We start from the raw sequence: 11,763 nt of genomic DNA, 5'->3' as shown, positions 1-11,763 counted from the left end.
GAGGAGGTCTTTGCGGCTTTGGAGCGCTTCCTCACCAACTTTAATCGATTCCTCCTCCGTCCTTAGCATCAAGGAAGCCACCCGGTGAACCTAGCTTCGAGTGGGTCCTTCAAGGCGTCAAAGTTCTCCGTACGCATCATTAGTTCATATATAAGGGGTTTATTTCTATGGTTTTTAATGTACTTTCATTCATTGATGGTGTGTTTTGTATGTTGCTCCATGAAGAGCTAAAACCCTAGAGGGTATTTGGGCTTGTGAACCCTAGGATTCTCATCTTTTGTGGATTTGCTTTAGTGTTTCTATTTAATCCGAGTTTGATTAAGTTTTAATCTTAATTGTCTAATGCTTGCTTGCCTTATTGATCTTTTGGTTATTTGGTTTGCATGATTTGTTACCTTGGTGAGAGAGATCTCCATTAGTGTTAGAATCTCAAGATTGAAGAGGGTTGAGAGGGCGAGTCATGAGATAGTGAGCATCCCCTATCCCCTCTGATTGGTGTATTCTATCTCTGTTCCCTAAGCTCTATGCAACCATATTTGGTGTGAGGCGTGAGATTGAGAGATTTCTCCGCCGGGACCTTGTAGGGGTTAGGATCCTTCGCCGGGAATTAGGGTTGGATCAATCTTTAGGAATTGGATACACCTCTTGGAATCCCTAGAGTGCTTTGCGGTCATATGTGGTGTGAGGTGTTGATTGAGCGATTTCTTCACCGGGACCTCGTTGGGGACTAGTATCGGTGATTGGGAGGCCGGATCCAATTATATTTGGATTTTCACGACTTAACATACTCTTCATAGAAATATTTTGCTCATTCGGTACCTAATACCTGAATCTTAGAGGAAGCATTGCCCGAATACCCCACTTTTACTGATTGAGATCTCCATCCATTTCACCCTTGCATATTCATCTTCGGTATTCATTTCTTCGCACATTAGATCACCACACCTTTCCATTTATCATTAGGCTAGAAAGCAGAGAAGAAGTTAGTACTAGTAGCCCTTTTCCATGTGGATTCGACTACCCAACTCACCGGGTATTTTATTACTTTGACACCCGTGCACTTACAGTTTACACGCATATTCGGACACGTGTCACTACATTTCGACTCATCCTCACAACCCTTTCCATTCTAGCTTTGTCTAACTGTCATGGTGTGTCAGTCACTCACAAGATTTACCAAGAAAAAACTCTACGACTCTAGTGTCACTCTAGGGGGAGTATTCATACAATCAAGCATAAAAGATTGGAACTCACAATAAACATCAATTAATTGAAAGCATAATAAAGAGATTCAATAAAACGAATATATCCTAGGGTTCACAAATACCCAAAGTACCCACTAGGGGTTTAGCTCTCCATGGAGCTAGATACAAGCAATGAAATCGAATGTAAAAATAAGGCATCCATAGAAAACCCCCTCGTTAGTCATGGCGATGGTCTTGTGTAGAGTCCTCTACTCGTTGCAAGGGTCCTTTTGTCCAGCCTAGGATACACCTCGCTGGATCGGTACCGACGAAAGCTCTCCCACCAACCTTCTTCCAAACGGCGCGCGATGTCGGAACCCTAGCAACCGTCCTCTCTCAAGTTGGGGAAAAGATGGAGAAAAGAATGCTGAAATCGGGGGTGAACTCAGATTTTAAAGGGCTGCAATCAAGATTTCACACGCCCGTGTGAGCACCCTTATGGATTTTCCACACGCCCGTGTGGATTCTCCTGCTTTCTCGTTTTCTCGCCGAGTCGTAAATAGTCGCGAGTATTCTTTGCTACGAGTACCAAATTGATGCATTACGACCCACATTGGCTTCTTTCTCTCATATTCGTCCCTCACAACCCCACCCTGCATGAAAGTAACATAAATACACACATATTAGCGTTAAAACCCGAAAAAGTAATGCTCAACACAAGGAAAGAAAACTTCATATTCTTATTACACAAGCACTTATCAAAGTCTCCCACACTTAAGCTTTTGCTTGTCCTCATGCAAAAATTAAAACATTAAAGCATAGATGAAGGAAATATTGGAAGTGCATGGCCTTAGGTTCACTGACAAGATCCCCTTGCGTATATCCCACAAGTTCACGAGTTTGTCAAAGTAATAATCCTGGATGAGTGAGTATCGAATCCACAGGGAGTAGGGAATAAAAACACTTAATCCGCTTCTTAGCTATGTGAAAGATTAGTAGTGATAAGTGTGACAATGATTCAATTCTCAAAAGTAAAAACAACAAGTAAGAGAGCACGAGTAAAGGAGGAGGTAAGGCAATTGATAAAGATGGGGTACTCGGATAATGCTCCGCCTAGGACAATCGTTCAAGTCCAAGAACCCTCTATTATGCTTCCTAATCAATGCAATGGTGAGTCGTGGAAATCCTTAAATACATAGTCCCAAATCTAAGGTCAACTATGCCTAACTCTATACATGTCCCAAAGGAGAGATTAGATAACCTCTCAACCTCACACTCGAATAGAGTTACAATGAGCTCTAGGGATTCCAAGTGATAAATCTCTTCCTAATTATAAACATAACCCTTTGGTCCAGGTGGAAGGTCCCTAACCACGATTAGGCCTTAGATACTAAGATCACCTCAACGCTTCACTCCGTTGGACGCACAACTAAGCCACAGCGGAGGGTCATCCCTTAGACCTTTCACTCTATTATGGCCTCAAAAACTCGAGGAACGGAGGTAGAATCTACCACATTGGAGGGGAAAGGGGACGCTCATGTACCTCTCGACTCACCCTCTCAACCCTCTCCAACCTAGCTTTGTCTAACGCTCGTGGTGTGTCACTCACTCACAAGGTTAGCAACAAGAACTCTCAACCCTAGTGTCACTCTAGGGGAAATGTTCTTACAATCAAGCATTCAAGGTTGGAACTCACAATAAACATCAATTTACTGAAAGCATAATAAACAGGTTCAAAGAAATAAGTACATCGTAGGGTTCACAATACCCGAGTACCCACTAGGGGTTTATCTCTCCATGGAGCTAAGTACAATCAAAGAAATAGAATGTAAAAGAAATGAATCCATAAAGAAACCCCCTCGATAGTCGTGTCAATGGTCTTGTGGAAAGTCCTCTGCACTAGTAGTCAAGGATTCCCTCGTCCGTTATAGGATATGCCTCGACCGGAGCTCTCCCTACCAACCTTCTTCCAAAGGAATGACGATGTCAGAGCTATAGAACCTCTCCAAAACCCTAGCTAATACCTCTCAAAACCCTAGCCGAAACACTCTCTCAAGTTGAGGAAAAGATGGAGAAAAGAATCTTTGAAATCGAGACATTTGAATCGGCTTTTGAATAGAGGTTTGAATCGGGAATCCACACGACCCTGTGGGCGCCCCTGTGGAATTTCCGCACGGGCGTGGGAAATCTCCACACGCCCGTGCGGATTCTCTGAAACTGTCATTTTCGGCCGGTTGTGAATAGTACACTGCCAAAAATACTCCCAAATCCACTTTTCATCAAGGTAACATAAACGTGCAGACATTTATGCCGTGGATCGCTTTGCTTCTTCAATGATGGATAAGTTGATGGAAATCTTGTTCTATGTGCATAAGTCGTAGTGCTTGAGTGTGACTGCCCTTGTGCCCCTCCAAATGGTTGTGCAAACTCAAATACGGGAAGGTTAGCACACACTCTAGCATCTCGCACCTGACTTATATCTTCGCGTTTGAACTTTAGCAAGATTTCCTCGAAAATCGGTGCATTGTGATCCACATTGGCTTCTTTTCTTCATAATTGGTTTCACAACCCTACCTGCATAAAAGTAACATAAAAACACACATATTAGTGTAAAAACCCGAGAAAAGTAATGCTCAACATAAGGAAAGAATGCTTCGCATTCATATCACACAAGCACTTATCATTCATCAAAGCATTCAAAGAGTGCTTTCTACAAGTACGGGAAATTTCAACACTAAATACGAAAAATCAATGCTCTAACTAAAAACATAAATCAAAAAAGGAGACAAAGCTGAACTCATTTAAGAGTGTGAACTCACTCAAAGCCAACCCAAAGTATACTCCTCAAGTTCTACGTACAAGGGACTTATTTATCTACAAAAGGTGATAAAAATTCAAAAAGGGTAGTAGGTTCACACATCCTCTAAGGTAGCCCATTCAAAAAGCGGCCGCTAAGGTAGCTTTCACACTTTTTGAGGTGGTAGCTCTTTCATCCGGGGTGGTAGCTTTTGCACATCCCATGAGATAGCTCTTTCCCTCATTAGGGCATAACTAGTATCCGACTTATGAGAGTAGATTCATACATCATAGGTGGTAGCTCTTTCCACCCAACAAGCACAACTAAACAACAAAAACTATTTTGTTCTTTCTTTTTCATTTTTCCTCGGAATTAACACGGAAACAACTATAACTAGTCCCTTATACATCAAACATGAGTTTCCAAAAAGAGTTCAAAGATTGAGTAGTCAACAAGTGTCAATCAGGCAAAAATTCCTAGAAATTCAAGCAAAAACTAGAGCATGAAAACATTTGATGTTAAAAATTCTCCTAAACTCAAGAATAGAATCAATACAACTAAGGTGAACCACCATTGCCTATGTGAGCATGTATATCAATCAACACTAGTATAAAAGAGATGCGTGCACTATGAAACTCCCCCCACACTTATGTTGTACATTGTCCCCAATGTACACATGCAAGCTCATTCATAATGTAAATCAATTAAATTCAGATGTGGAGAAGCAATCAAAACATTACTCCCCTGACTCCTAGTGTTGCATTTGATGGAGCTAAGTCCTTGGGAGTGTTGTTCTAATGGGTTGTGAAGCTCACACGGCGAAGTGACGAAACACCTTGGCCGTGCCATGATAAAGTCTCAATTCCCATGATGACAAGACCATCTGCACTCATACACGAGGGGGTTCAGTGAAGCTCAATAAAACAAAAATAACTCGAGTATATAAAAGATAAGACAATGAATACAACTCGAGATACAGAATAAACTCGGAAGGAAAGTACTTTCTGAGTATACTAGTCCAAAACAAAATGCGGAAGTAAAAGATGAGGAAAATAAAAATCAAGTGTCAATGTCGCTACCGGATCCTCTGCTACTATTGGTGCGGATCAAAGGGAGTGTGGTGGAGGTGGTGAAGGAGATGCTGGAGGGACTGGGGATCTGCTTCTCAATAGCTGTCATAAGAAGTCAAAACGGGCCATCATATCGACATACTGTACTAATTGTATCGACCGCATCTCGATGATCTCAGACCGCAATACACTAACAGTGCTCTTAAGCCTCTCTATACGATCATAGGCTCCTGAAAAGGTACTTGGGCACCCTGAGGTCTCAGTCGCCGTCGGTGTGGAACCCTTCGCCACATCCCTACTACCCTCGGTGCTTTTCGAGTGGTGGTAGTGGCTAAAAATGTAAGCTCCAGGTCCCATATTTTGCGCACCACTACCATCATCCTTAGAGTATCGAGTCAAGCGGAGAGGGATAGCTGTACGTCGGTTTCCGTAGAGCATCACGAGACCCATCCTAGAATAAGTCTAGTAATGTAGGGGACCAACAAATAATACTCCCTACGCTCCCGTTTTGGCCTTGGTACCGCATGTAATCCGCCACATTGTGCCCCAGATGAATAGGCACGGATCTAGCCATGGAATACAGATAAAGCAGACTTTGTCGGCTTATAGTACTAGTGTTATCACCTCAGCCATCCACAGATCTGCTAATGACAGCGAATAAATATACGTAGCTCAGTGAGAGACAAACATGTGGCTTGGATACTCCGGTTTATCTTTGTCGCCTGCACAAGACACATATAGCTTCTTTGTAGGGCTCAAGGTGCTAAAGTAATTTGTTGGTAGATGCCCATACTCCTCGGTTTCTATATATGTCTCATCGTACAAGCCCATGCGAACTGAAAACATAAAAATACTCTAAACTGTTTGTCATCCACAAACTCAAAAAGGCGCCTAACACCTCCAAAGTCGGGTGGGTGGAAAAGCGCCTCTCATATAGACAACAACCTGCCTTGACCTCCCTACGGCCATCAGCACCTCCAACTCCTTGATTAACTCATCACCCCGGCAGACCTCACTTAGCATACTCAGGTCCATGAACCGGGATTGGCCAAACCTAAGCCCCGATAGCCGCTCGAAACGAGCTTGATGTTCAGGATTCGGAAATACAATGTGTGCTAACTCCGGTGAAGGCTCCCTAAGGCGCTTGCCTTCTTGCCTCCTCGAGTGTAGTGCTATTCCTGCGATAAATGAGGAAGAAACGATTAAATAAACTTAGAAACAACATGCTGCAAAATTCCACACGGGCCTGTGGAAATTACCCACGCCCGTGTGGATTTGCGGTGTGTGAAAACCGCACGATTGTGCACCAAATCTCCAAAAATTCAACTTAAAACCTCCCCTAAGGACTTCCTAAAGATGCATAAGACATTATATCCTGGAAATTGGCACAACTCAAGATCCTTAATCCAATAAAAAAACCCGGGGATTTGTGAAGAAAAGAGGATAAGAAAGGTTACCGATGAAATAGATGATAGTACTCCAAAAATTGGCACGAAATGTGAAGAATAATCCTCCAAAACAACGGTGAAGGGCCGGGAAGTTGATCAAGAGTGGTTTTTGAGTGATTGGAGATGAAGAAAAAAAGAGAATCCACAAAGATTTTTAAAGAAAAACTCATGTCTCTTTGAATTCTGCGCATCCACAAGTGCATGCAGAAATTACACACTCCCGTGTACTTCCACGAGAAAGCTTCGAAGGGGCAAGTGCACGCCCCTGTGTGCTCTCTGGAAAACACTCACTACTTATGAACGCAAATACATGGGAGTGTGAGAAGTACCCATGCCCATGCGCCCGACCCACAAGGGCAGTCGCACGCCCCTATGGCTTCTCTGGACATCTAAGAAAAATTGATAAGTGTTCCGCACTCCCGTGTGGAAATTCTGCACGGGTGTGGGCATTCACAAGCCCAACTGACAGGGGCAAGCGCACGCCCCTGTGACTTCTCGGGATGAAGTGAGATCCTCTGCAGAGATTCGCACGGACATGTAGAAATTACCCACGCCTGTGCGATTTTCACAAAGTCGCCCACAGGCTCGAGTCCAAGCCGTGATGTGCTTTCTGGAAAATCTGCCAATCTCTATAGGAATTCACACGCCCATGCAGAAATTACCCATAGGCGTGCGAGGATTGCATGGTCGTTCATTGGGGTGAGTCCTTGCCGCTGTGCCTTCTTTGGATGAGCTCGCAATACAAAACCACTAGAGTGTGCTAATTCCATATGCCTGTGTGCTTTCTCTGGATGCCTTAGAAAATTCTGCAGGCTCTGCAGAAAATTTCTAAACATGTTTACACACTCAGAGCCTGCCCCAATATGCAATTTATACCAATGAAAAACATGAGAAATAGCTCAAACGACCAAAACTTTGACAAATTCACATGAAAACACACGATGAACTTGAAAACCCATGATAAAATCACAGCAAAAATATAAAAACATCAAGACACCAACACTCAGCAATTTATTCAAGCAACACTAAACTACCAAATTAATAAAATAGTAAACACTTGGGTTACCTCCCAAGAAGTGCTTGTTTAACATCACTTAGCTTGATGTACCTTGTCTTACCTCACGGGGGCTCATAGATGAAAGTTTCCCTCTTACCCATGGCTTTGAAACATGATGAGCAAAATCACTTGAAGGTAGAGGGTGAATTGTCGGGCTTGGGACTGCCTAGCAATGATTCACCCAGTTTGTTCAGTTCACACATGTCTCCAATAGCCTTGTAGCATTTCTGGTGGCGTCTCCTAGCCCTCTTCAATTTTCAGAGCACCTTCTTCAAGATCCCCGGGGCAGATGGTACTTCTACCGTTGAACCAAGCATTATGATCTCTTCATTGTCCTTCTCTTGGTCGAACAAGCCTTCGTATGGATCCGGATTGAACATTTCCTGCATGTATTCAACAACAATCTCATCAGTAGCATCTAGAAAATATAAAGTATCATCAAAATCAAGAGAATACCGCATGGCTTCAGCAATGCGATATGTGAGCTTGTCATCTCCAACTCTCAAAGTTAGCTCTCCACCGTCCATGTCAATCAATGGCTTAGAAGTCCGCAAAGACAGCCTCCCAAGTATCAAGGGTACATCCCGTCCTCATTGACGTCTAGCACTACGATGTCAACTGGAAAAATGTACTTGTCCACCTTGACAAGCACGTCCTCGATGATGCTTCTCGGATGTCTCACCGTTCGATCCGCCAATTGCAAAGTCATCCGAGAAGGTCTAGGCTCGCCCAAGCCTAGCTTTTGAAAGAAGGTGTATAGCATGACGTTGATAATGGCTCCTGAGTCTACCAATGCCATTTCTTCACCTAGATTGCAATATTACACGGAATGATGAAGCTTCGCGGGTCTTTCTTCTTGTTCGGCATGTTCTTTTGCAAGACCGCTGAGCAAGACGCATCTAAGATCACTAAAGCACTCTCCTCCAACATCCTCTTGTTGGTCAACAAGTCTTTCAAGAATTTTGCATACTTAATCATTTGGGCCAATGCCTCAACAAAAGGAATATTGATGTGGAGTTGCTTGAACAAACTCAGGAACTTCTTGTACTATTTATCCCCTTGGTCATTCTTTAATCTAGAGGGATAAGGGATCCTTGGCTTGAAAAGTGGGGGTGCCACCTCCTTCTCTTTGCTTGTTTCCTCTTCAACCTCTATAAACTTAGGTCCGTGTTCGTTTAGCTTCTCACTCGGAAGCCTACCTTGGACCTCACGACCACTTCTCAAAGTGATCGCCTTCACATGCTCTCTAGTGTTGGTCTCAGTATTACTCGGTAAGCTTCTATGTGGCCTTTCTGATAGAGACTTCACAATCTGCCCTACATGATTTTCAAGATTATATAAGGAGGCAGTATGGTTGCGAAGTGTAGCCTCAACTGATTTAAACCTTGTATTTGACGATTGCACAAACCTAGTCAAGGCTTCTCCAAATCGGTAATTCGGGTCTCCAAACCTGAAACTCTGTTTTCCACATTTGGGCCTTGTTGTTGGAAACCCGGTGGCCCCATGGTCTTTTGTGGACCTTGGTTTCTCCACGAGAAATTGGGATGATTCTTCCAAACCAGATTGTAGGTGTTGCTGTATGGGTTCCCTTGAGTCCTCATGCCATTACCTACAAAATCGACATTCTCAACCGAAGATACATCACCAATAGATATCGGCCAATCGGAGGGAGCATGTCCTCCACCACACCTGGTGTAAGTAATCACGGTTGCTACTCTATTTGAAGTTAGAAGATCTAACTTCTTACTCAATGATTCTACTTGAGCCACCAACGAAGTCACTGCATCTATCTCATGGAGACCGACCACCTTTTTCTTCTTCCTGGCATTCCATTGGTAGTTGTTTAACTCCATTTCTATAATTAATTTACGGGCCTCACTGGGGGTCTTGCTACCTTAGGTACCTCCTACTGCCGCATCCAAGAGTTGTTTTGTACTCGGATTCAGACTGTTGTAAAATGTCTGAAACATCATCCACTCTGGGAATCCGTGTTGTGGGCACTTTCTCAGGAGCTCTTTGAACCTTTCCCACATCTCAAATAGAGACTCCGATTCCAACTATACAAAGGATGAGATCTCATTCCTAGCTTTTTAGATTTTTCGGGAGGGAAATAATGGCCAAGAAAAAGCTTCTACCATCTCCTCCCATGTGATAATTGATACTATAGGTAATGAGTGTAGCCATTGCTTCGCTCTCCCTTTCAAGGAAAATGGGAAGGCTCTCAACTTGATGGGATCATCCATCACCCCATTTATCTTGAGCATACCACACACCTCAAGAAAGTTCTCTATATGACTGTTCGGATCCTTATCGGCTAAACCATTAGCCCGATGCGATTGTCGCAACATGTGAATGAATGCCGACTTCAACTCGGAAGTTTTGAGCTATAATCGGGGGACGCACAATGCTCGATTGTGTCCCTAATACTGAAGGTCTGGCATAATCAGATAATGTCCGCTGTTGCTCATTCTATTATGCCATGTTTTCAGATTCTTCTACTTCCAAATCAGTTAGATTAGACTATTCTTGCACAGGTTCTTTCCCTTTTCTTCTAAGTATACCTTCGAGCTCGGGATCTCCTTCAATCGATATGGAGGGGTTCCCTCGGGTTCATAACACGGGTCGCACTCAAAAAGAAAGAAAAAGAAATTAGAACGATGATAGAATAAGAAAAATATGAAATAGAATGAATAGCTAAGAAAAACAAAGTACAAAGTATCTCTAAATGCCTACTCCCCGGCAACGGCACCAAAAACTTGACACGTCCCTATATGTGTGTAAACTGCAAGTGCACGGGTGTCGAAGTAATAATCCCAGATGAGTGGGTATTGTATCCACAAAGAGTAGGGAATAAAGACACTTAAGTTGTTTCTTAACTAATGTGGAAGATGAATAGTGATATGTGTGATAAGATTCAATTCTCAAAAGTAACAACAACAACAAAGAGAGCACAAGTAAAGGAGAAGGTAAGGCAATCGATAAAGATGGGGTACCCGGATATTGTTCCGCCTAGGACAATCGTTTCAAGTGCAAAAACCTCTATTATGCTTCCTAATTAATGCAATAGTCAGTCGTGGAAATCCTTAACTGCATAGTCCCAAATCTAAGGTCAACCATGCCTAACTCTATACATGTCCCGCAGGAAAAATCGAATAATCTCAACACCTCGCACTCGTATAGAATTGCAATAAGCTCTAGAGATTCCAAAGGATAAACCCTATTCCTATATATAGACCTAACCCTTTGGTCCAGGTGAAAGATCTCTAGCCACAATTAAGCCCTAGATGCTAAAATCACTTTTAACACTTCACTCCGTTTGCACTCGCAACTAAGCCAAAAGCGGAAGGTCATCCCTTAGCCCATTCACTCTACTATGGACGCAAAAGAACTCCCCGGAGCGTGGAGGTAGCATAGATCATACCGAGGAGGGAAAGGGGGACGCTCGGTGCCTCTCGACTCATCCTCTCAACTCTCTCCAATCTAGCTTTGTCTAACTCTCATGGTGTGTCACTCACTCACAAGAGTTACCAAGAAGAACACTCAACCCTAGTGTCACTCTAGGGGGAGTATTCATACAATCAAGCATACAAGATTGGAACTCACAATAAACATCAATTAATTGAAAGCATAATGAAGAGATTCAATGAAACGAATATATCCTAGGGTTCGAAAATACCCAAGTACCCACTAGGGGTTTAGGGTCTCCATGGAGCTAGATACAAGCAATGAAATCGAATGTAAAAACAAGGCATCGATAGAAATCCCCCTCGTTAGTCGTGGTGATGGTCTTGTGGAGAGTCCTCTACTCGTTTGCAAGGGTTCCTTTATCCGACCTAGGATACACCTCACTGGATCGGTGCTGACGAAAGCTCTCCAACTAACTTTCTTCCAAATGGTGAGCGATGATCGAGTCGTAGGGACCTCTCCAAAGCCCTAGCCAATACCTCTTTAAACCCTAGCCACCGCCCTTTCTCAAGTTGGGGAAAAGATGGAGAAAAGAATGCTGAAATCATAGCTGTAATCGGGATTTCAGATGCCCATGTGAGCGCCCCTGTGGATTTTTCACAAGGGCATATGGAATTTTCACACGCCCATGTGGATTCTATGTTTTCCTAATTTCTCAGCCGACGGTGAACAGTGCTGGTATAGTATTTTTGCTACATTTTTACTACAGTACCCTACTATAGTACTTGCCTAAAAATACTCC

At 43.2% G+C, this 11,763-nt stretch overlaps 1 non-coding gene across 1 annotated transcript; it reads left to right on the top strand.

The window, feature by feature from the left end:
* Positions 1-9,539: 9,539 nt before the first annotated feature.
* LOC120257226 lies at positions 9,540-9,645 on the top strand. Its single transcript, XR_005535581.1, has one exon. It is a non-coding gene; the product is annotated as a small nucleolar RNA R71 (small nucleolar RNA).
* Positions 9,646-11,763: the final 2,118 nt, after the last annotated feature.

Source organism: Dioscorea cayenensis, unplaced genomic scaffold, assembly GCF_009730915.1.
Source record: "Dioscorea cayenensis subsp. rotundata cultivar TDr96_F1 unplaced genomic scaffold, TDr96_F1_v2_PseudoChromosome.rev07_lg8_w22 25.fasta BLBR01001957.1, whole genome shotgun sequence".
Lineage (NCBI taxonomy): Eukaryota > Viridiplantae > Streptophyta > Magnoliopsida > Dioscoreales > Dioscoreaceae > Dioscorea > Dioscorea cayenensis.
This window is presented reverse-complemented; position numbering and strand designations above follow the sequence as displayed.